A 22,070-nucleotide genomic window follows, 5' to 3' on the forward strand; every position below is an offset into this window, starting at 1 on the left:
TTTACTAATAAGATCGACTTTCAGGAATCTCAGGTTCTTGAGGCCAGAGGGAAAGTCCAGAGCAAGAAAGACTTACCTTCGGTGGAGGAGGACCAGGTCAAGAGAGCATTTAAACAAATTGGACATGCATAAGTCCATGGGCCCTGAGGGGATGCACCCACAAGTGTGAGGGAGCTGGCTGATGTCATTGAGAGGCCACTCAAGGTCATGGAGATTGGGAGAGATTCCTGGGGACTGGAGGAAAACAAATGTTGCTCCTATCTTCAAGAACAATAGAAAGGAGGACTCAGGGATCTACAGGCTGGTCAGCCTCACCTCGATCCCTGGGAAGGCAATGGAGCAACTAATTCTGGAAACCATTTCCAGGCACATGAAGGACAAGAACGTGATTTGGAGTAGTCAGCATGGCTTCACCAAAGGGGAGTCATGCTTGACCAACCGGATAACCTTCTTGGTGGATAAGGGGAGAGCAGTGATTTTTATCGACAAGTTCTTGATTGTTTTATCTTTGTAATCCCAGTGAAATAATAGCTCTGCAAGTGTGCATGGACTCCTAACTCCTGTTTCTTTCCCATGCTGTGTGCCTTTGTGTACAGGCACATAAGATGGTCATCCCCCCCCACCTAATCATGCTGCTTTCACTAGGGGAAATGCAAAAACCTTCCCCATCATGCTTCCCCCTGTATACTTCTGTTCTGTCAAGTTGTAATGGAAAGATTCAAGTACATCATGGTTTTTGGAAATTGCATTTTGAGAGTTGAAAGATGTATATATAGTTTAATTATATATTAAATATAGCTTTAAAAGGAATACTAATGTTAATTTCTTTTTATTATGTATTTAAGATTACAAAGGAGCAATACAGAATATGGAATAGAATCACAGAATTATTCAGGTTGGAAGGGACCTCAGTAGGTCTCTAATCCAACTTCCTGCTCAAAGCAGGGTCAGCTATGAAGACAGCTCAGGGTTTTCTCCAGTTGGGTCCTGAAAACCTCCAAGGACAGAGACTGCACAACCTTTCTGAGCCCTTATTCCACTGCTTGACTGTTCTCATGGTGATAAACTATTTCCTTACACCCAGTCAGGAACTCTCTTGATCAGCTTATGCCTGTTGTCTCTCATACACCCACCATGCACCATTGTGAAGAGCCTGGCTGTGTCTTCTTGATGTCCTCCTCATAGGTATTGGAAGGTGTTGTGGTTTAAACCCAGTATGCAGCTAAGCACCACACGGCTGCTCGCTGAGTCCCCCAACAATGGGATGGGGGAGAAAATTGGAAGGGTAGAAGTGTGAAAAAACTTGGGTTGAGATAAAGAGAGTTTAACAGGTAAAGCAAAAGCTGCACGCACAAGTAAAGCAAAATAAGGAATTTATTCACTACTTCCCATCAGCAGGAAGTGTTTAGCCATTTCCAGGAAAGTGAGGCTTCATCAGGCATAATGGTTACTTGGGAAGACAAGCACCCTAACTCCGAATGTCCCCCCACTTCCTTCTTCTTTCCCCAGCTTTTATTGCTGTGCATGACTTTATATGGTATGGAATATCCCTTTGGTCAGTTGGGGTCAGCTGTCCTGACTGTGTCCCCTCCCAACTTCTTGTACACCCCATGGTGGGTTGACCTTGGATAGCTGCCAGGTGCCCACCAAGCCGCTCTATCACTCCCCTCCTCAACTGGACAGGGGGAGAAAATATGACAAAAGGCACGTGGGTCGAGATAAGGACAGGGAGATCGCTCACCAATTACCATCACAGGCAAAGCAGACTCGACTTGGGGAAAATTAATTTCATTTATTACAAATCAAATCAGACTAGGATAATGAGAAATAAGAACAAATCTAAAAAACCTTCCCCCACCCCTCATTTCTTCCCAGGCCCAGCTTCACTCTTTATTTTTTCTACCTCGTCCCCGCAAGCAGCGCAGGGGGACAGGGAATGGGGGTTGCAGTCAGTTCATTGCACGTTGTCTCTGCTGTTCCTTCCTCTTCATGCTCTTCCCCTGCTCCAGCGTGGGCTCCTTTCCATGGCCTGGAGTTCCTGCCAGGAGACTGCTCCTTCATGGGCTCTCCACAGGCTGCAGCTTCTTTCAGGGCACATCCACCTGCTTCAGCGTGGGGTCCTCCACAGGCTGCAGGGTGGATATCTGCTCCACCGTGGACCTCCATGGGCTACAGGGGGGACAATCTGTGTTACCATGGGCTTCACCACAGGCTGCAGGGGAATCTCTGCTTCAGCACCTGGAGTACCTCCTCCCCCTCCTTCTTCACTGACCTTGGTGCCTGCAGGGTTGTTTCTCTCACATATTCTCACTCCTCTCTCCCAGCTGCTGTTGCACAACAGTTTTTCCCCCTTCTTAAATATGTTATCACTGAGGCGCTACCACTGTCACTGATTGGCTCAACATTGCCCATCAGCAGGTCTGTCTTGGAGCTGGCTGGCATTGGCTCTATCAGACATAGGGGCAGCTTCTGGCATCTTCTCACAGAAGCCACCCCCATAGTTCCCCTGGTAGCAAAACCTTGCCATGTAAACCCAATACACACCTTTAGCCTACTCAATGGTAAGACAGCATGAGAAGCAGAAAAGGCCTTGATGCTGTGTAAGCACTGTTCAGCAGCAACTAAAACATCCCTGTGTTATCAATACTGTTTTCATCACAAATCCAAAACATTCCCATACAAGCTAATATGAAGAAATTTAACTCTATCCCAGCCAGAACCAGTACAGAAGGCTGCTACTAAATCCCCCCTAAACCTTTGTTATAAAAATTACCTTCTTTAACTATTATATCAGTCAGTCTTTATAGTATGAAAGTGTATTAACTTTGTTAATAAATATTAATTTACATTACATACTGCAATGTAATGAGGTAGTGGAATTTTACTGGAGGCTTTGGTATTGTTCATGCTTAAGTAAAGCAAGTAAAACAAACTAAAGGATGCCAGCTCATTGCAAGGATCAGAAGGACAGCCCGGCCCTGGAAATAAGGGCTTTGCTTCTTGGAATCTTAAAGCTGTCCATGAAGGATAAAGGATACCCCTCGACAACCTAGATAATGCCGTCATCCTAGTCCCTCTAGCACATTTTTGAAACCCTCTCAGTGTCACCAAAATGGGATAAAACAACTTATCGACACCAATGTGATGTAGATAAGCAGACACTCCTTTATTAACGGCCGGGTGCGTAGGGGAGTCGTCTCACCAACAACACACACACAACTCATGTAGCATGCTGATTATATAGGATACAGTAATACATAATAAACAAGTTCTCATACATAAACATGATAATTCCTGTAACTCATTTTCTTATTCCCACCTCTTTCTGGTCATGCGCACTTGAGTTCTGAAATGAGTTGGGAGGCTGCTTTTGCGACCACCACGGACTACTGACTCAAAAGAAAGACCCTCCAATGCCCTTGACTCAAGAACTTTGGCTCACATTGCGATTTTAACATGCTTCAAGGCCCTTTCACAATGAAACTTTTAGAACACCTGGTCTACAGGGCAATAAATCGTCCTTACCAAACAGTCTAACAATGGTACCTCATCATGAGTCTTATTCTTTGTATAGAAAAGTGGTTAATGATTATTACCAGCCTACGTGGCCTTAGCCTGGGACTTTATAAAGGACTTTGTAGCAGCATAACTGGTTGTATGGTTACTTTAAACTAAATACAATATCTCTATGACTACTTAAAACATTACACCATTATCTTTTATAAAAACCGATATTCCTGTAAAATTCCATTTAATTGATTAGTCCTAATAATTCCTTATCAAAATCACCAAAAATCATCAACTCAAATTAACGACAAATCAGTAACAATCAGTAACATCAGCATCGTCTGGTGTCATATATAAGTAACTGTAGCAAGACTGACTCCAGGGACATCTGGATCAATAGACAAGCAGCAAGAATGCTGCAGAAATATAGTTGCATTGAAAAGTTTTACAATAGATAGTAATCAGTAGCACGGGTGTTAGTTATTAGTCAAACCGTGTTCTACCCGAATGCTTGAAGGGTATAAGAACCCTGTGTAAAATGACATTTGGGGTACCCCAATTTGGTTAGGACATTTCATGCACATGAATAAATATTTACCCTTGTAATTGTATACTTTGCATCCTAGACTATCTCCTTGATCGTCACAGGCCAGTTGTGAATTTTCGTAACACCTTCTCTTCTTCAAGCTGAACAAGCTCAGTTCCCTAAGTTCTTCCTCATAGTGGTGACCCAGATGGGACAGCACTGACAGCCTTGCCCAGATCGTCTTGCTGTACCCCATGTGGTGCAGTGGCCCAACTGGACTCCAGCAGGCCACCAACCTGTTCAGCTCTTCTCTCCTACAGTTGGGCCGTAAGTGACAAAACGGTGCAACGCCTCTATGAGATATCAATAAGGGACACAAGGGAGGATCGGTGAGTAGGAATTTTATTCCGGATTCTGGTTGCTCTGCATTAAAGGACCGCAGCAGGAGCTTAATTTTCTTCTACACGTAGAAGCAGAGGACGAGCAGCAGGGGGCTCTCTTCCCACAAAGCTGAGTGTATGAATCACAGAATCACAGAATCATTCAGGTTGGAAAAGACCCTTGGGATCATCGAGTCCAACCATCAGCCCTACTCTACAAGAACTCTACAAAGTTCTCCCCTACACCATATCCCCCAACATCTCATCTAAACGAAGCTGTGGTTTAAAAAGTTTTTCCTAGGAAATAATTTCAGTATGGGCTCAGCTTCCTCCGCTGAGATACTCCCTTGTACCCCTTTAGAATGCATCCTTGGACATTGGAAGAAGTTTGGAGGGGATCCCCTGACAAAAGAAAAATTACTAAAATACTGTGGACAATGGTGGCTGATGTATGAGCATGATGATGATGAAAGGTGGCCAGAATATGGGTCCTTGAATTATAATACTATTTTGCAATTAATGTTGTTCTGTAGAAGGATGGATAAGTGGGATGAAGTACCGTATGTTGATTTGTTTTTCACATTGAGGAATAATCATGAAATAAGGAAAAAATGTAAATTCTTAGATAATGATCCTAACGGTATATATGTGTTGGCTGAAAGTGGTCAAGGAAAGAAAAAGCAGCCATGTTGTTTGGCATGTGATATAGGAAAAAGGTGTGTTAAAGGATTTAAAGGACCAGAGGAGCCAGAGGATGTGCAATTGTTGGTGTCAGGAGCAGGAATGAGGAAAGAGAAAGAGAAACAAGAGAAACCAGTGAATGAGAGCAGTAAGAGGGATCTCTCTGGAAAGAAGGAGACTTTTAGTCCAGTCTCGGGAAGAACTAGAGGACAGCGTCCAGTTATACAAGCACCCCTCCGACAGGCTATAGGGGTAGAAGGGATACCTTTGTTTGCATGTGTACCTTTTACTACTTTGGATTTGTTTAATTGGAAACATGCAGTAGGACCATACCATGAAAATCAGAAAAAATGTATCAATTACTAGAAACTATAGTATTAACTCATAATCCTACTTGGGGAGACCCTCAGGCAATAATCAATACTTTCTTCACAATGGAGGAGAAGCGTTTGGTGTTAGAAAAGTCTAGGGAGGAAAATGAACACTGTAATGCTGATGATGACCCTGCCAGACACATGCCTAAGACCGATCCGGAGTGGGATCCAAATAGAGGTACAGAGAGAAATATGCTTAAATGATATCAGCAATTAATTTTGTATGGGATTCAACATGGAATTTTGAAACTGAAAAATGTGTCAAAGTTATATGAAGCAAGGCAGGGAAGGGAAGGGAAGAAAATGCATCAGCATTTCATGAAAGGTTGTGTAACATTGCTAGACAGTGGACAGATATAAATCTGGAAGATGAGGTGAATAGGAGACTGTTTAATATGTGGTTCATTGGACAATCTGCTCCAGATATTAGGCGAAAACTACAGAAGGTAGATGGCGCTGGAGGAATGTCGATTTCACAACTGATTGAACAGCTTATAAGGTTTATAATGCTTGAGATGAAGTTGAGAAAAGGGAAAGGCAAAAGGAGAAGCAGAAGGATAGAAAATTACAGGCTACCTTGTTGGCAGCAGCAATTACTGAGAGTTCAATGAGAGGGAGAGGTAGAGGGTTCAGAAGGGGTGCCAGTAACAGCAGGGGAGGAAGCCACGTGAATAATATCGTCATCTGTTGACCATTAGGGCAAAATCAGTGTGCTTACTGTAAAGAGGAAGGGCACTGCAAAATGAGTGTCCAAAAGGGAAAGATCACAAAAGAGGACAATGGCCAAAGAGGGGCCAGCATCTGAGGCAGATCTGATTATGCTAGGAGCCTCAGATTCAGATTGACAGAGACCAGGGTAAAATATTAAAATTTCCTCAGCTTATCCCCTGGTTCCAGTCAAGCTGGGGGATGAAACTACTGATTTTCTAGTAGATAGTGGGTGTCACGGATGAAAGTTTTGACACAGTAATGATTTAGTAAGAAATCTAGGTTTATTAATAACTAACAGCAATTTATTATTACAAAATAATTCAGAAATACTGAAAGAAAGAAAAGCGACTTATTCACAGATTCTAAAATGACAAGATTCCCAGCTGGGGTTAAAGAGGACTTGTTGTTGCCCTATATTTTTAATTATGTAAGGACCAGTAGTATAAATGTGAGGAGACGATTTAATAGGAGGTTGGGTCGGTAAGGATGGCTGTTGGATTTCAATTTTGAACTGGAGAGCCAACCTGGAATGAGACTTGGGGTCTGCCGAAAAGCATGTTATGAGTGCTGAGTGAAATATTAGTAAAATTGTACCAACATTTGTGCCCAAAATGACAGGTACGTGTGTGTGTGTTATCAGGGCCATGCCCATGCCTTCTTCCAGTGTCATCTACAATAATATGTGAAGCTGTTGTACACTGAGTGTGATTTTCAATTCGGCATCCTATTGAGATAGTGTCTCCACTTGTCCCCTTTAGGTACGGAATTTGCCAATCTTTATCTTCAGTTTTTATAACCCATTTTTGGATGGCAAAATTATTGCGTAAGGCTACTACAGACAAATTTAGGGATTCAGCAAGATGAGTATGGGGTGTATATCCATTATAGCTTATATGAGCGTGGGTCCATGACCATCCTGTTGGACACAGGTTCCACATACTACGTGTGCTAATTGTAAAATCAAATGGTAGTTCTGTGTTTCTATGGCCCCATATACAAAATGCAATTACAGGTTTAGAAAAGGTAAAATTGTGCCAACAGTCTAAATTTGGTTCTGTTATTTTGTAGCAGTCATTGTTGTGGTTTTCTGGTTTAGTAAAATCAGTGTAAATTATTTTGATTTCTGTTGGCCTATGGTAAGTAGGTCCATCGATCACTCGGCACCCAATTTGTGTTCTCTCTCCTGTTGTGGCTTGAAGTTGAGCCATTTGCTGAGAGTTATCCCATCCCCATTCATTCTTTGCATATATTTCATTTTCATGTAAAACTAAAATAGCAAGACTTAGACCTGCCTTTTCTTGTAGTGTTTTGATGCTTCCAGTGTATCTCAGTAATGCAAGATCCCAAGGATTTGATGTGTGAGCCATTGTAAGTGTACTTACTCTCATGAGCAGAAAAAGAAAGAGAGAAGAAGAGGCGTATAGCCACCATCGTTGTAGCAATAGATGTATAATGGTGAGGGAGAGAAAGGGTAGGCGCAATGCCGCAAAGAGTCTCATATTGAAGATGAGGGTTGTTTCCACAGTGCTACTGGTGGACTTGCTGGGTATGGTGTCTGCTTCCACATTGTCGTTGGTGGAGTCGGTTATTTCTGAAAAGGAAAGAAAAGAGAATGGTCTCGGGGGGGGGAGGCCGAACAGGTTACCCCTTAGGATGCTGGATAAATCCATCTAGTACTGATTTTATGTTTTATTCCATTATTATCAATAGCATCCCATGCTAGAAATCCTCGTGGTTTGACCAGGATTACTGGTATTGTTCCTACAGATGGTATTTTTGCCATCACAGGCTGTCCTGCTTTCATTGAGGACCAGGTGAGCTCATTGTTGAGGGTTTTTCCTGAAGAAGGTGTTAAGAAGGCTCGAGTAATTGGACTTCCATAGGGGCCATACCGATTATTTAACTGCTGTAAAATTTCAGAAAGACATCTGTCCCATTGTCCTTCATGTGGTTTAAGATATTTTTTCAGCAGTCCATTGGCTCGTTCAACTATACCATTAGATTGTGGGTAATAAGGTGTGTGAAATACCCACTTTATTTCTTTTTGCTTTGCCCATTCCTGTACTTCTTTACTAGTAAAGTGTGAGCCATTGTCACTCTGGATAGAATCAGGGACAGGTAAAATTGAGAACCATGAGGAAAGGCCTCGGATAGTATTCTGTGCATTAGCCTTTTGGCACTTGGTAGCTGTAAGGAGTCCAGATATTATTTCTACACCTGTTAAAATATATTTATACCCAGCAGAGGATTTTAAAGGACCAATGTAATCAATTTGCCAAGTAGACCACAAAGTTTTCCCTCTTTAATGTGTAAAGGTGGTGCTTTGGCAGGATGGTCCATCTGCAATTTTAATTTACACTGGGGGCACTCAGTGAGGATGGTTTCACATGTTTTCCTACTGAGGGGCCATCCCCGGCTTTGGGCTGAAAAGTAAAGTGCTTCTCGACCTGTGTGGCCTAATTTTTGATGTAACCATTCTCCTAGTCGATACCATGTGGGGTCTGAGGAATCTTCAATGTCTATTTTCCTAATTTTTGTCAATTCATCCACCCTTTGGTTCCAATTTGTAGCTGGTTTGTTGTCATTAGCGTGAGCTTTTACCCATCCTATTTGGAATGGTGTTTTTCTGGCCATGGTTAATAGTAATTGCCAGTCTTCAGTTCTCCAGATTGGTGATTCATTTATCTCCCAGTTTAGGGCTTCCCATTGACAAAGCCACTGTGTGGCACCTGCCCACACAGCATAAGAGGCTACATAAATGGCTTTTGCTTCATTTTGTGCTGCCAAAACAACTGCTCTTAACTCTCCTACTTGAGCACTGCCTTCACCCTCTTCAATAACTTGTTTCCCTGTTTTGATTTCTAATGCAACAGCTTTATATTGCCATTTACCATCCACTCTTTTTGCCGAGGCATCGGAAAACCAGACACCCTCGGTTGGTGAATCTTCAGTGAAGGGAGGTGCATCAAAACCCAGGATATTTTCATAATGCTCCTTGATCGCAAAGCGAAGAGATGTTACACGTTTTTCGCCAGGGAGCCATAAATTAACTTTTGCTGTCTGGCACACAGTGCTAGTTCCTGTAACTCCGGTAATTTTAACCTTTCGCCGGCCAGGTCGTATGCCTAGCTTATTGGCATCTCGCTGTGTAATTATTGAAATTTGTGCACCAGTATCAATTAAAAATTTTATTAATTGTTGTTGAGGACCAACTGGAATTAAAATGTAAGGGCCGTTCTCATTTATCCACTGATAAGCTTCTACTTGCCGGACTGGCAGGCCCAATTGCCGGCCGGACCTTATCAGTTTTTTGATCCTGTGCTTTGCAACTGATCCTCTTGAGGGAGGAAAGGGTTATCTTTTTTTTCTCTAGGAGCTGGCAACGGGGGGAGGGGGGGGGGTTGGAGCATTTGAAGCGATACCTTTTTGAAATGCCTGAATCAGACTCAGAATGAAGCCGGTAGGCTGTCTCTGAATCGCGGCTCTAGGAATTCCTAGTGACAATGCTTGCTTCCACAGTTCATTTCTCCACTCCTGACCCCTAGATTGTCGGTCAGAGGGTTTTTGTTCCTGAGAATTATTTTGATGCAATTGTTTAATTTGCCTAACAGTGCAACCTATATTTTTTGTTTCATTGGGAATTTCATCCCATCCCATTTCTCAGGCATGATTTACAGTTTCATGCACTAAAGTTGCCCAAGTGGGTAATACTCTTGGTTCTAATTCTTCTTCCCCACTATTTCCAACAGTTTGTGTTAGATTTACCAATTCATTATAATTTAAGTCTCTCTGGATCTCATCCCGTTTTGCAATGAGAAAAGGTTTGAGCATGGCAGGGGCTCCTTTTATCAGTACTTTAAGTATAGCAGGAGCTACAGTTGCCGAAAGAGGAACATCAGTAGGTTTACGCTGATGCACGGCTTGAATACAGGCAGCTTTTGTAAAAGCTGCGGAGAGGTCATTTAGAGATTTGATAGGTATTAACAGAGGTTCTCCTCTCTCTAAGGCATCAATGCCACCAGCCCAATATGCCACTCTGCTTTATAGTGAGTGGGGGTCATTCGGGGGGTTGGGACCAGCATCCAAAAAGACACCAGGACCCCAATATCCACTGGCTTCATTGCCATCTAGTAAAATTCTATCTCCCCCGTTTAGAGAAACTCTCCATAGGTATTCAGTTTCAGTCTCTCCAGGCTTACGGCCGTAACGATCTTGTAAATGGGCTATTTGAATTGGATCAAAAGGGGTTGTTTTGCTGATGCGACTTCTCACACCACCCTGAGGTCCTGTTGTTTCCTCTGTTTTAATAATTGGTCTGATTGCAAGAGGGGGAGACTCAGGCGGCTGAAAATGATTATTTTCGTCTGAGTCGTCATTATGTGTATCGCTCCAAAAGTTACCATCCCAGTCTTCAGGGGACACAATTAATTTTCTGATTTGTACGATATCAGGGGGGTTTGGAGACTGCATTAGCATCATTTCAACACGTTCCCCCAGTTTTTGTTGTTTCAATTGTGATTCCTTAAGTTGCTGTTGCAGCTGCTCTATTTTAATCGATAACAGCAGATTGGTGGATTTGTGCCCTGTCATCTCATCTTGTAAACTTTGTATTTTACGATTAACTTTCTCTCGTTCATGACAGGCAGCTTCCAGGCACACTCCCAACATTTTACAAATCATACCTTTATTTTTTCCAAATTTAGTTGCACCTCTAGCATTAGTTAACTGTTTTTCTACCTCTTCCCAGTTGTGCCAATTCTGATAATCCCAATCCTCTGGGAAGGTGGGATTTGGTTGGATACCATGTTTTTGTAAGTATTTGGTGATTTTGCTTGTCATCCTGCCGACTACGCCAATTTGTCGCGGATGAAAGTATTGACACGGTAATATTTAGTAAGAAATCTAGGTTTATTAATAACTAACATCAATTTATGTTATAAATTGAGACCACAATGGACTATAATTCACTCTTTTTTTATTAATTATAGCAAGTAGAATATGAGCAAAGACAGCGCTGGACGGCAGGGGAGTCTGCGCTCCACCAACTGCCGTGCTGAGTAGTTCAAATAGTCCCCTTTTTATACATCTTTACTTCCGTGCTCATGAGGTAGTGGAGGTACTCCGCGCATGCTTCAGTTGTTGTTAGGGGGGTCGTTTCCTGCCTCCTGGTATTTGTTGAGGCTGAAGTAAGAAGTCTTCCCTCTTTGTCTCATAGTTGATCTTTTACTCATATATCCTTATATGGGCTGTCTTGTCCTGTTTCTTGTCGCTTCCTGGAAATCTGGTGGTTATCTTGCATGAGCAGTATCTGGTTCAGTTTGTGTGAGCGATTACAGTTATCTTATCTCACACAGGCGGCGTCCAGTGGTTGTTTGCATGAGTGGTTTCTGTCGTCTAATTTTACATTGAGCTTAACATAAATCTTAATAAACAATACCTTAGTCCACAGTTTCTCACAATTTATTATTATAAAATAATTTAGAAATACTAAAAGAAAGAAAAGCGACTTATTCAGATTCTAAAATGACAAGATTCACACTAACTTACTTAACGGTACCTATATATATATATATATACACATGCATGCACATAACAAAATGGACAAACATACAGAAACAAAGGTGTTTGGATTCAGTAGAATGAACACAGAACGGACATACACACACAGAAACAAGGGTACGTACCCACACACACACACACACAGAGTAAAGAGAAGCTAGCTCAAAGAAAATTTCCCTCTCGAGTTTAGAGCAAATACTCATGTGAGAAACACTCAGTTGCCAATTATCCACGGCTCAGACAGGATGCGGTGTGAAGCACTCTTTATTACGTTCTTGCAAGACCGGGCGCCCCCATCAAGTGGACGCGCCTAACAGCCATCATGCAATGGTTTATATCCCTTTCTCCCAACCGCCAGTTTCCTCCCCTGATTCCTCATTGGCTGAGTACTACAGGGTGTACAGACTTCCCGAACCGCCTACCGATACGCCCCTTCATGTATGTGTTCATACATCGCATGTTCATGGAAATGAACCTTGGCTTTCTCCAGGGCGGAGAAGTTAATATGCATGAGCTCATTACGCAAGCGTAGTAAGACAGAAACACCGGAAATTCAGGTTCTTCAAGCCTCTCAGTATCTACATCCATCTAAAGCCAGTTCTGAGTATTGGGTCATCACAGTCGACAAAAAGACCACTTGCCTTCTAGCCCTAGGCCAGGGATTTCAATGGTTGTAAATTGGTCTCATTGATTGGTTTAGTGAATCGCTCCTGCCCTTCCCTTCAGGCTTATCATGCGAAAACAACATTCTTTCCCTTACACTCCCAATGCCTTGGCATTCCTCAACGGGCGATAATTGAGACTCGAGCAGGGGACTTCGCCCTGGCCTTCCATCTGGAGCAGACGACACCTTAAGGGTTTGGTACCTGAGAGGCGTCCCAGCTCAGGGGAGATGCTGGTCACAGGCCTGCTGCGATCCAGGAGAGCTCAAAGGGTCTCCCTGGTGGTCGCCATTTATAGGGTCCAAGATAATTGACTTTTGTCAAATGCCTTCTGGTGCCTTCCAGCAGTTACACAAGAATTTGATTAATGTGCGACTCTGTTATTGTTCCCATTTGACCACATCCCAGGCACAGGTGTGCCAGGCCCTTAGGAGTTGATGGGCCATTTTAACCATTTCCGAGCAATCGGGAGGGGCAGGAGCCAGGCTCCTTAACATTGTCAGTCCTTATCTCCACAGACTGGTGTATAGCTCGGGGGATGCGGGTGGAATTGCACCTAGCACCAAGCAGCCCAACAAAGAGGGGCAGGGGGGGGGTAAGAATTGCACCACCACAACCCTATAAACTGCGACCACCAGGGGGTGTGTGTGTGTGTGTGTGTGTACGTACCCTTGTTTCTGTGTGTGTATGTCCGTTCTGCGTTCATTCCACTGAATCCAAACACCTTTGTTTCTGTGTTTTTGTCCGTTTTGTGTATGTGCATGTATATATAAAGGTACCGTTAAGTAAGTTAGTGTGAATCTTGTCATTTTAGAATCTGTGAATAAGTCGCTTTTCTTTCTTTTAGTATTTCTGAATTATTTTGTAATAATAAATTGCTGTTAGTTATTAATAAACCTAGATTTCTTACTAAATCATTACCGTGTCAAAACTTTCATCCGCGACAAATTGGCGTAGTCGGCAGGATGACAAGCAAAATCACCGAATACTTACAAAAACACGGTATCCAACCAAATCCCACCTTCCCAGAGGATTGGGCTTATAATAATTGGCACAACTGGGAAGAGGTAGAAAACCAGTTAACTAATGCTAGAGGTGCAACTAAATTTGGAAAAAATAAAGGTATTGTTATAGATTAAAAGTAATTTAGTGGGAAATAACCACTTCTCAATTTTTAGTGATCAATAATAAATTTATTAGCAAGCGGCGAGTGAGCAAAACAGCGCTGGGTGTGCCGGGAGTCTCTGCTCTACCAGGACACACACCTGACCCGGCAGAACCGAGTCCCTTTCTAGTGTAGGCTTCATCCATATTCATGATGGGCGTACCCTGAGGGGTCTGCAAAGGTGTAAACAAGTTTTCCCGGGCTTTTCTCCTGTTTTCCCAGGCTTTTCTCAGGTTTCCGTCACAGAAGGGGGGATGACTCAGCACAAGTGTTTTTGTAGTGGCTTGAAGATGGGGGCCATTTTAGCTCCCTTCTAACAACTGATTTTAACAATAGAAACTATATACATATATCTTATTTCTTATTTACATAAGAGAATTACAAAACTGTTCGGCCACAACATCCTGACTACAACTTCTTTTTCCCCTTGAGATTTGAATAACAAATACCATATATGTTTTATTACAATTCCCCCCTTTTCTTTTAACTAATTTTGTTTTTCAAATCTCCTTAACACATCACAGACTTGTTAAATATACATGGTCCGAAAGTTAACCCAATTAATAATAACACTAGGGGTTTCATAAAATGGAGGTTTAACATCAAAATTGCGATTCCTCCCATAGCCCAAATGACCACTATAGTGAGGAGAGTTGGTGGGTTCATCTTCCAATTACTAGCTAATTGTACAAATGTGTCCCCTTTCTGTCTTGCGACAGGATTTGCATGCTCAGATCTTTTCCTTCCCCATACTTTCCAGTTCTTCTTGCCACAACAATCACCTGAACTGGTTGCTTCGAGGCCTTTCTTATTTTCCCCTCTCCATACGTCTCTGCCTCCTCCGTCTACTCCATTCATTCCTTAGAGCAGCGGGGCTTTCCATCTTCTCGGCAGCAGTCATATTCTTTGGGGTTAGGGTCTCGTTGTCGACACCTAAACGCCTCCCAGTTCCAGGCTTTTACTTGTGGGATCGTATAGGGCACTTGGAGTATTTGGAATTTGCAAAGAGTTTGTACTATATTCACGTTATGGGGCTTAGGTTCATTGGTATGCACACACCCTTTTTCAGGATTTATCCCTTTTATAAATATAGTCCACCATTCATGGGACTCCTTTACAATTTTTCCTGTTGATACCCCCACTCGTAAGGTTTGACTGGTTAATTTTCTTTCTCTTATATAGCACTGGGCACAGTATTCCTTTGGGGAATAGCCGTGGACGCAGTGCGCCCACCAACTTTCCTCACAAATAGTGCATTTAAAACACACAGAAGGATAACAAACACAGTTAGGGGTTTTACAAAATTCATTTAGTCCTTCTTCCTTCGCAACACTAGCTTCAGATCTCCTGATGTTTCAGCTACTTCCCAGTGATCAGGCGTTAAGGGTCCTTTCACTCTGGTAGCATGAGTCCATCCCTTTTCAGCAGTCCGGACAGCAGTCTCTGTTGTGAGTGTAACAAGAAACGGTCCCTCCCAACGAGGGGTAAGAGAGGATTTTTTCCAAGTTTTTATTAACACCTTGTTTCCAGGTCTTATGGAGTGCATACAAATTTCTAATGGAGGTCTCTGTACTACCATCCCTTTTTTGCGTAGTTCTTTTCTCCTATTCATGAGGTTTATTAAGTATGGTTGCAAATTGTCTTTTTCCAATACTGGGTGATCAGTGGGAAATTCCATATCATAGGGCATACCATATAGCATTTCAAACGGGGATATTCCAGTATCAGTTTGGGGCTGGGTCCGGATATTCAGAAGTGCTAGGGGTAAACACTTAACCCAAGACATCTTTGTTTCTAACATCAATTTGGTAAGTTGTTTCTTGATTTCCCCATTCATTCTTTCTACTTTTTCTGAGGTTTTTTTTTTTTTTTTGGATGCCAGGGAGTGTGGAATTCCCACTTGGTCCCCAGGGAAGTCAATGTCTCTCTGATTATTTTAGACAAAGTGGGGACCCCTGTCCGAATCGATTACTTCTATATTTCCATACCTAGGGATGATGTTTTCTAAGACTATTTTTTTACCACAGTATTTGTTGTAGCTCGAGTGGTGGGAAAGGCCTCCACATAATGAGTGAGATGATCTACCAATACTAGGAGGTATTTGTACCGTCCTACTTTTGGTAGTTCTGTAAAGTCGATTTGAATTCTTCCAAATGGTCTGTATGTCATATCCCGTCCCCCTTGAATCTTTTCTCTTAATTGGTGCTTATTGATTTTCTGGCACGTTAAACAGCTTTTTATTATTTCCTTAGCAACATTATAAATCTCTATGCACATGTATTTAATAGCAAACTGATCTACTAACGTTTGTACTCCCCAGTGAGTTTTAGTATGGAAATCTTTCATAACTCTCCAAGCCACTGTCTTCAGGAGAACCTTCCTCCCATCAGGTAGTTCAAGGAGCTGCCTAACCTGTTGTTTGTTTTTGGGAGCCTGGAGAGAAAGAATTCCATTTACCCTCTCTGGGTCTAATTTCTTGCTTTCTTTACTGATCCAGTGACCTAAATACTTCACCTCTTCTTCTACAAATTGCAATTTAGATTTGGATACTTTTAATCCTTGGAGGCTTAAGAAATTTAGCAACTTAATGTTTTCCTTTCGTACCATACTAAAGTAACACCTTCCCCCAAGTTATAATCTTTTAAGATGTGTTCGAGGGCTTGTCCAAAGAGGTTAGGGGACTCAGTAAAACCCTGAGGCAAAACTGTCCACCTCAGCTATTGTTTCCTAAAGGTATCTGGGTCTTCCCATTCAAAAGCAAAATAATTTCTACACTCCTCTTTTAGAGGACACGTCCAAAATGTATCTTTCAAGTCTATTACGCTATACCACTGATTTTTCAGGATTCAATTGATTAAGTAAAGTTATGGGGGTTTGCTACTACAGGAAATCTGGTTACAGTTCTTTTGTTGATTTCTCGTAAGTCATGCACTAATCTATAACTCCCATCTGCCTTCTTAACAGGCAATATTGGAGTATTAAAAGGTGACATACAAGGTTCTAATAGCCCCTGATTAAGGAGTCTCTCTATTTCAGGTTTTAAGCCTCTCCTGCCTTCTTGTGGCAAGGGATACTGTTTGATTCTAGTTGGGATCTCTGGGTTTCTAATGGTGACTTCAAAGGGGGTGATACCCAATCTACCCACTGTCTCTGGGGTATACCATACTTCTGGGTTAATCTTTTCTTCATCCGCCACTGTGAGGGGGCATAATCTGACTTTGAGTTCTCTTTCTTCTACTTCCAGATTAATTCCCAATTCTATAATCAGATCCCGTCCAAGTAAATTATAATCTGCTTCTGGTAATAATAAAAATGTTCTAATCACATATTTGCATTTTGATTCAACAATCACATCATGAAGAACCGGGGCCTCAAATGGTTCACCTTTAGACCCTATTACACTGATTTTTTTCTGATGATACTTTACAGCCTGGAGGCAGAGCCTGAATGGTAGATCTTTCGGCTCCTGAGTCCACAAGGAACTCTACCTCTTGTCGCTGAGGACCCACTTTAAGTTTTATCAAGGGCTCTTTGTTCTTTGGGGTCCCCAGCACATAGAGTTCCTGACCCCACTAATCTTCAGAAAACATTTTCTCATCTTGGATTCTCCTCCAGCAAACCTTCTTCACATGCCCCTTCCTTTTGCAATAAAAACATTCCACTTCCTTCATATTAAAGCAGGCAGAACCATTCAATGAATGAAAATCTCTGATCCCAAAGAAACCATAGTCTCCAGGTAATCATCACATAAAACATCCATGTTCTGCACAGCTTTATTACATGCAGGCACTGGGGAATGCACAGAACAGTTTTCAGGCTAAAATAATGTAGTTTGCTGCATGTTTGAGTTGTTACACACTCTGCATTGCCTCCTCTCAACCTGAAACTCCTACTCCTGGGTCTAGACATTTAGAGCAAGGGTAGTTTAAATCTACCAAGACTGTTGCACATGTACTTCCAGATGCAATCAAATAAAGCATCTGGGCAGCTATACCACACACGCAGTGCGCGGTGTTTACATAGCACATCACAAATTACAAAACTGGTAAGCTCTAGGCCATGGCCTGTGAGGAGAAAGTCTGCAAAGGGCACAGCAGCATCCTCCTTCTTTGGAAAAGACACAACATTTATGAGCTGTCTAGTCAGTGTGCTACAATTATGTCAGTTCCCCATCTTTTGGCTAAGAAGTACAAACCAGATTAGGAGCTCCAAAAGAATGTGGTCTGGGGGCAAATTAGCTTGAACTTGGCTCCCCAGCCCATATACCTGCCTGTATGCTAGAACCCTGATTCTTTTTTTTTTTTTTTTTTTTTCCAACTCCTGCCAATGATGTAAGAGAGCTGCCTGCTTGAAGAACAGGCAGCCAGATTAAGCTGCAGATCTGCTCACTTTTTTCCCTCTTGGACTATTGCTTTCACTCTGATAATGTTTTACTCCGATTTTCTTATTTAAATTGATTCATCACTGTTAAGAAAAAAAAAAAGCTGCTGAAGCTAGCCAAGGGCTTGTATCTATCACAGTATCTTTTGATCCTTGTCTACAGTCCTTAAAATACCAAGAGGATAGAAAGTTCTAAGCTGTCACCTTCTGATCACCAAGTCAAGCAGGCAAAGGTATACTGAATAATAAACGAGTTATGAAGAGGTGAAACAACATTTAAATAGATCATTATCTGGGTATCCAAACTGATAACGAGAACAATACCACCACTTCAAGTAGGAATCCACCTAAACTTTCTGAGCTTCTCTCAGCAATTCCTCTCCCTTGCCAATCTTCTATCTTTTCTAGCTTCTTCCTAATATTTGCCCAAGACTTAGCCACAATCTGAGTCTTTAATAATGCCTGCCCCACAGTGGTGGCAGGATCTATTCCTGAGTACAACTGTTATTAATATTCTGCCCTTGGGGAACTGACTCTCTAATTCCTTGAATTATGATAATTCTTAAATTTGCCATGTGGGTTTGGTGGCCTGGGTCTTGATTATTCCAGTTGGGTTTTACCAACAGCCACTTCTGATCTGCTGTGGGACCCACTTGATGTTGCTGGTCCCAAAGTCTTATACCTGCCCTCCTGATCATATCTCGTTCCTCCATAGTAAATAGAATTCCTAGGATAGATTGTAATTCATCCCAGGTATATAAATTTGGGCCAAGAAACTGGTCCACCTGTTTGGCTACGCCAAGCGGGTCCTCTAATAAGTTCCCCATTTCTTTTTTAAAATCTCTCACATCTCCAGTGTTGAGGGGAAGAGCAACATACCCCGCTCTCGGTTCCCCTTGTGCCCCCACTCCTGGCACAAGCATTTCTCTAAGGGGGTATAATCTCCCTTCCTTAACTTTGCTTCGGGTAACCCGCTGAGGGGGTCCGGGAGATTCAGGGTCAGAATCATTGGTTACAAGTATGAGCGAGTTAGAAGGGGGGGGGGGGTGCTCAGCACAGAGCCCCCTCGAGACAGTTTACTGCAGCCTGTCTCTGAGCAGAAGCCTAAACGCTAATTTGGGGCCGCTCGGTGCCCCCTGCCCCAGCCCCAACCCCCACCCCGGGGCAGCTGGGTGCTCGGGATGGGCCCTCCCGGCTGGGGAGGGGGCAGCTCTGCCCCCCCCCTCCCCCACGCTGGGCCAGGCTCCGTGACACTGCTCCAGGGCTCGGCTTGGGCACGCTGCTCGGGTCGGGCGGTGGCGCCCCGGGAACAAGCCCTGTCCCAGCTGGAGCCAGCAGCGGGAGGAGTTCAGCTGCCCCCTCCCATGGATCCAGAGGGCTTGCTTTCCCTCTGTCCCATCTTCCAGAGTGCCAGACTGTACCGGGTCTGGCTGAGCCAGAATTGGTTTTCCCCTGTAGCAGCCCTCATGGTGCTGTGTTTTATGTTGGGAGCTGGCAGGGTGTTGATAGCACACTGGTGGTGTGGCTACTGCTGAGTAGTGCTTACACAGCACCAAGGCTCTTTCCGACATTTCCCCCCACAGTGGGACGGGGTGGGCAAGATCTTGGGAGGGGACACAACCAGGACAGCTGACCCGAACTGACCAAAGGGATATTCCAGACCATATGACGTCTGCTCAGTATAAAGCTGGGAGAAAGGAGGAAGGGGGTGGGGTCACCCTTGGTCCTCCGAGGCAACCGCTACGCGTATTGGAGCCCTGCTTCCTGAGAAGGCCCGACATCGCCTGTTCATGGGAAGTAGAGAATAAATCTGTTTTCTTTTTTTGCTTCCGCACGCGGACCTTTGCTTCGCTTTGCTTATATTAAAACTGCTGTTGTTTTACCCACAAGGGTTGTTTTGTTTTCCTATCTTATTTTCTTTCCCTTCTTTGCCCTATTGAGAAAAAAAGGGGAAAGGGGGGGAAGTGATAGAGCGACTTGGTGGGTACCTGGCATTTAGCCAAGGTCAAACCACCACACACTCACTCGCACTCTGGGATTATCAACCTCCTAGTGGGATATCCGGCAATTCTTCCTTGCCCCCACCCATGGATCCAGAGGGCTTGCTTTCCCTCTGTCCCATCTTCCAGAGTGCCTTCTTTCACACACACACACGCTCCCCTTATTTGTGACTCGCTCCTTCGCAGGCTACGAGAACTGCACTACTAAAGGATCCGCACTCGGGTGATCTCTTCGAGACTTCTCACTCATTCGCACTCTGGGATTACCAACCCCAACCGAACGGATAACTGCACAAACGCAAATACTTACTCCTCCCCGGAGTCTTCGATCGGTCTTCGTGCACAAAATTTAAGGGGTTCTGCAGATTCTTTTGCTCACTCCCGAGTCCGAATTAAAAGGGGTTCGGATATCCAGCGTTTTGGCCACGAGATCCTCAGACTGGGGCTATCCGAAGATAGGGCGCCTCCCCTATCTGGGGTTTCGCACCAAAAGATCTGGATCCGAGTCACAGCACCAAATTTGTTATTGATTAAAAGTAATTTAGTGGGAAATAACCACTTCTCAATTTTTAGTGATCAATAATAAATTTATTAGCAAGCGGCGAGTGAGCAAAACAGCGCTGGGTGTGCCGGGAGTCTCTGCTCTACCAGGACACACACCTGACCCGGCAGAACCGAGTCCCTTTCTAGTGTAGGCTTCATCCATATTCATGATGGGCGTACCCTGAGGGGTCTGCAAAGGTGTAAACAAGTTTTCCCGGGCTTTTCTCCTGTTTTCCCAGGCTTTTCTCAGGTTTCCGTCACAGAAGGGGGGATGACTCAGCACAAGTGTTTTTGTAGTGGCTTGAAGATGGGGGCCATTTTAGCTCCCTTCTAACAACTGATTTTAACAATAGAAACTATAGACATATATCTTATTTCTTATTTACATAAGAGAATTACAAAACTGTTCGGCCACAACATCCTGACTACAACTTCTTTTTCCCCTTGAGATTTGAATAACAAATACCATATATGTTTTATTACAGTATGATTTGTAAAATGTTGGGAGTGTGCCTGGAAGCTGCCTGTCATGAACGAGAGAAAGTTAATCGTAAAATACAAAGTTTACAAGATGAGATGACAGGGCACAAATCCAAAAATCTGCTGTTATCGATTAAAATAGAGCAGCTGCAACAGCAACTTAAGGAATCCCAATTGAAACAACAAAAACTGGGGGAACGTGTTGAAATGATGCTAATGCAGTCTCCAAACCCCCCTGATATCGTACAAATTAGAAAATTAATTGTGTCCCCTGAAGACTGGGATGGTAACTTTTGGAGCGATACACATAATGACGACTCAGACGAAAATAATCATTTTCAGCCGCCTGAGTCTCCCCCTCTTGCAATCAGACCAATTATTAAAACAGAAGAAACAACAGGACCTCAGGGTGGTGTGAGAAGTCGCATCAGCAAAACAACCCCTTTTGATCCAATTCAAATAGCCCATTTACAAGATCGTTACGGCCGTAAGCCTGGAGAGACTGAAACTGAATACCTATGGAGAGTTTCTCTAAACGGGGGAGATGATAGAATTTTACTAGATGGCGATGAAGCCAGTGGATATTGGGGTCCTGGTGTCTTTTTGGATGCTGATCCCAACCCCCCGAATGATCCCCACTCACTAACAAGCAGAGTGGCATATTGGGCTGGTGGCATTGATGCCTTAGAGAGAGGAGAACCTCTGTTAATACCTATTGTGAGAAACTGTGGACTAAGGTATTGTTTATTAAGATTTATGTTAAGCTCAATGTAAAATTAGACGACAGAAACCACTCATGCAAACAACCACTGGACGCCACCTGTGTGAGATAAGATAACTGTAATCGCTCACACAAACTGAACCAGATACTGCTCATGCAAGATAACCACCAGATTTCCAGGAAGCGACAAGAAACAGGACAAGACAGCCCATATAAGGATATATGAGTAAAAGATCAACTATGAGACAAAGAGGGAAGACTTCTTACTTCAGCCTCAACAAATACCAGGAGGCAGGAAACGACCCCCCTAACAACAACTGAAGCATGCGCGGAGTACCTCCACTACCTCATGAGCACGGAAGTAAAGATGTATAAAAAGGG

Source organism: Strix aluco, chromosome W (genome assembly GCF_031877795.1).
Source record: "Strix aluco isolate bStrAlu1 chromosome W, bStrAlu1.hap1, whole genome shotgun sequence".
In the NCBI taxonomy this organism is placed as follows: domain Eukaryota; kingdom Metazoa; phylum Chordata; class Aves; order Strigiformes; family Strigidae; genus Strix; species Strix aluco.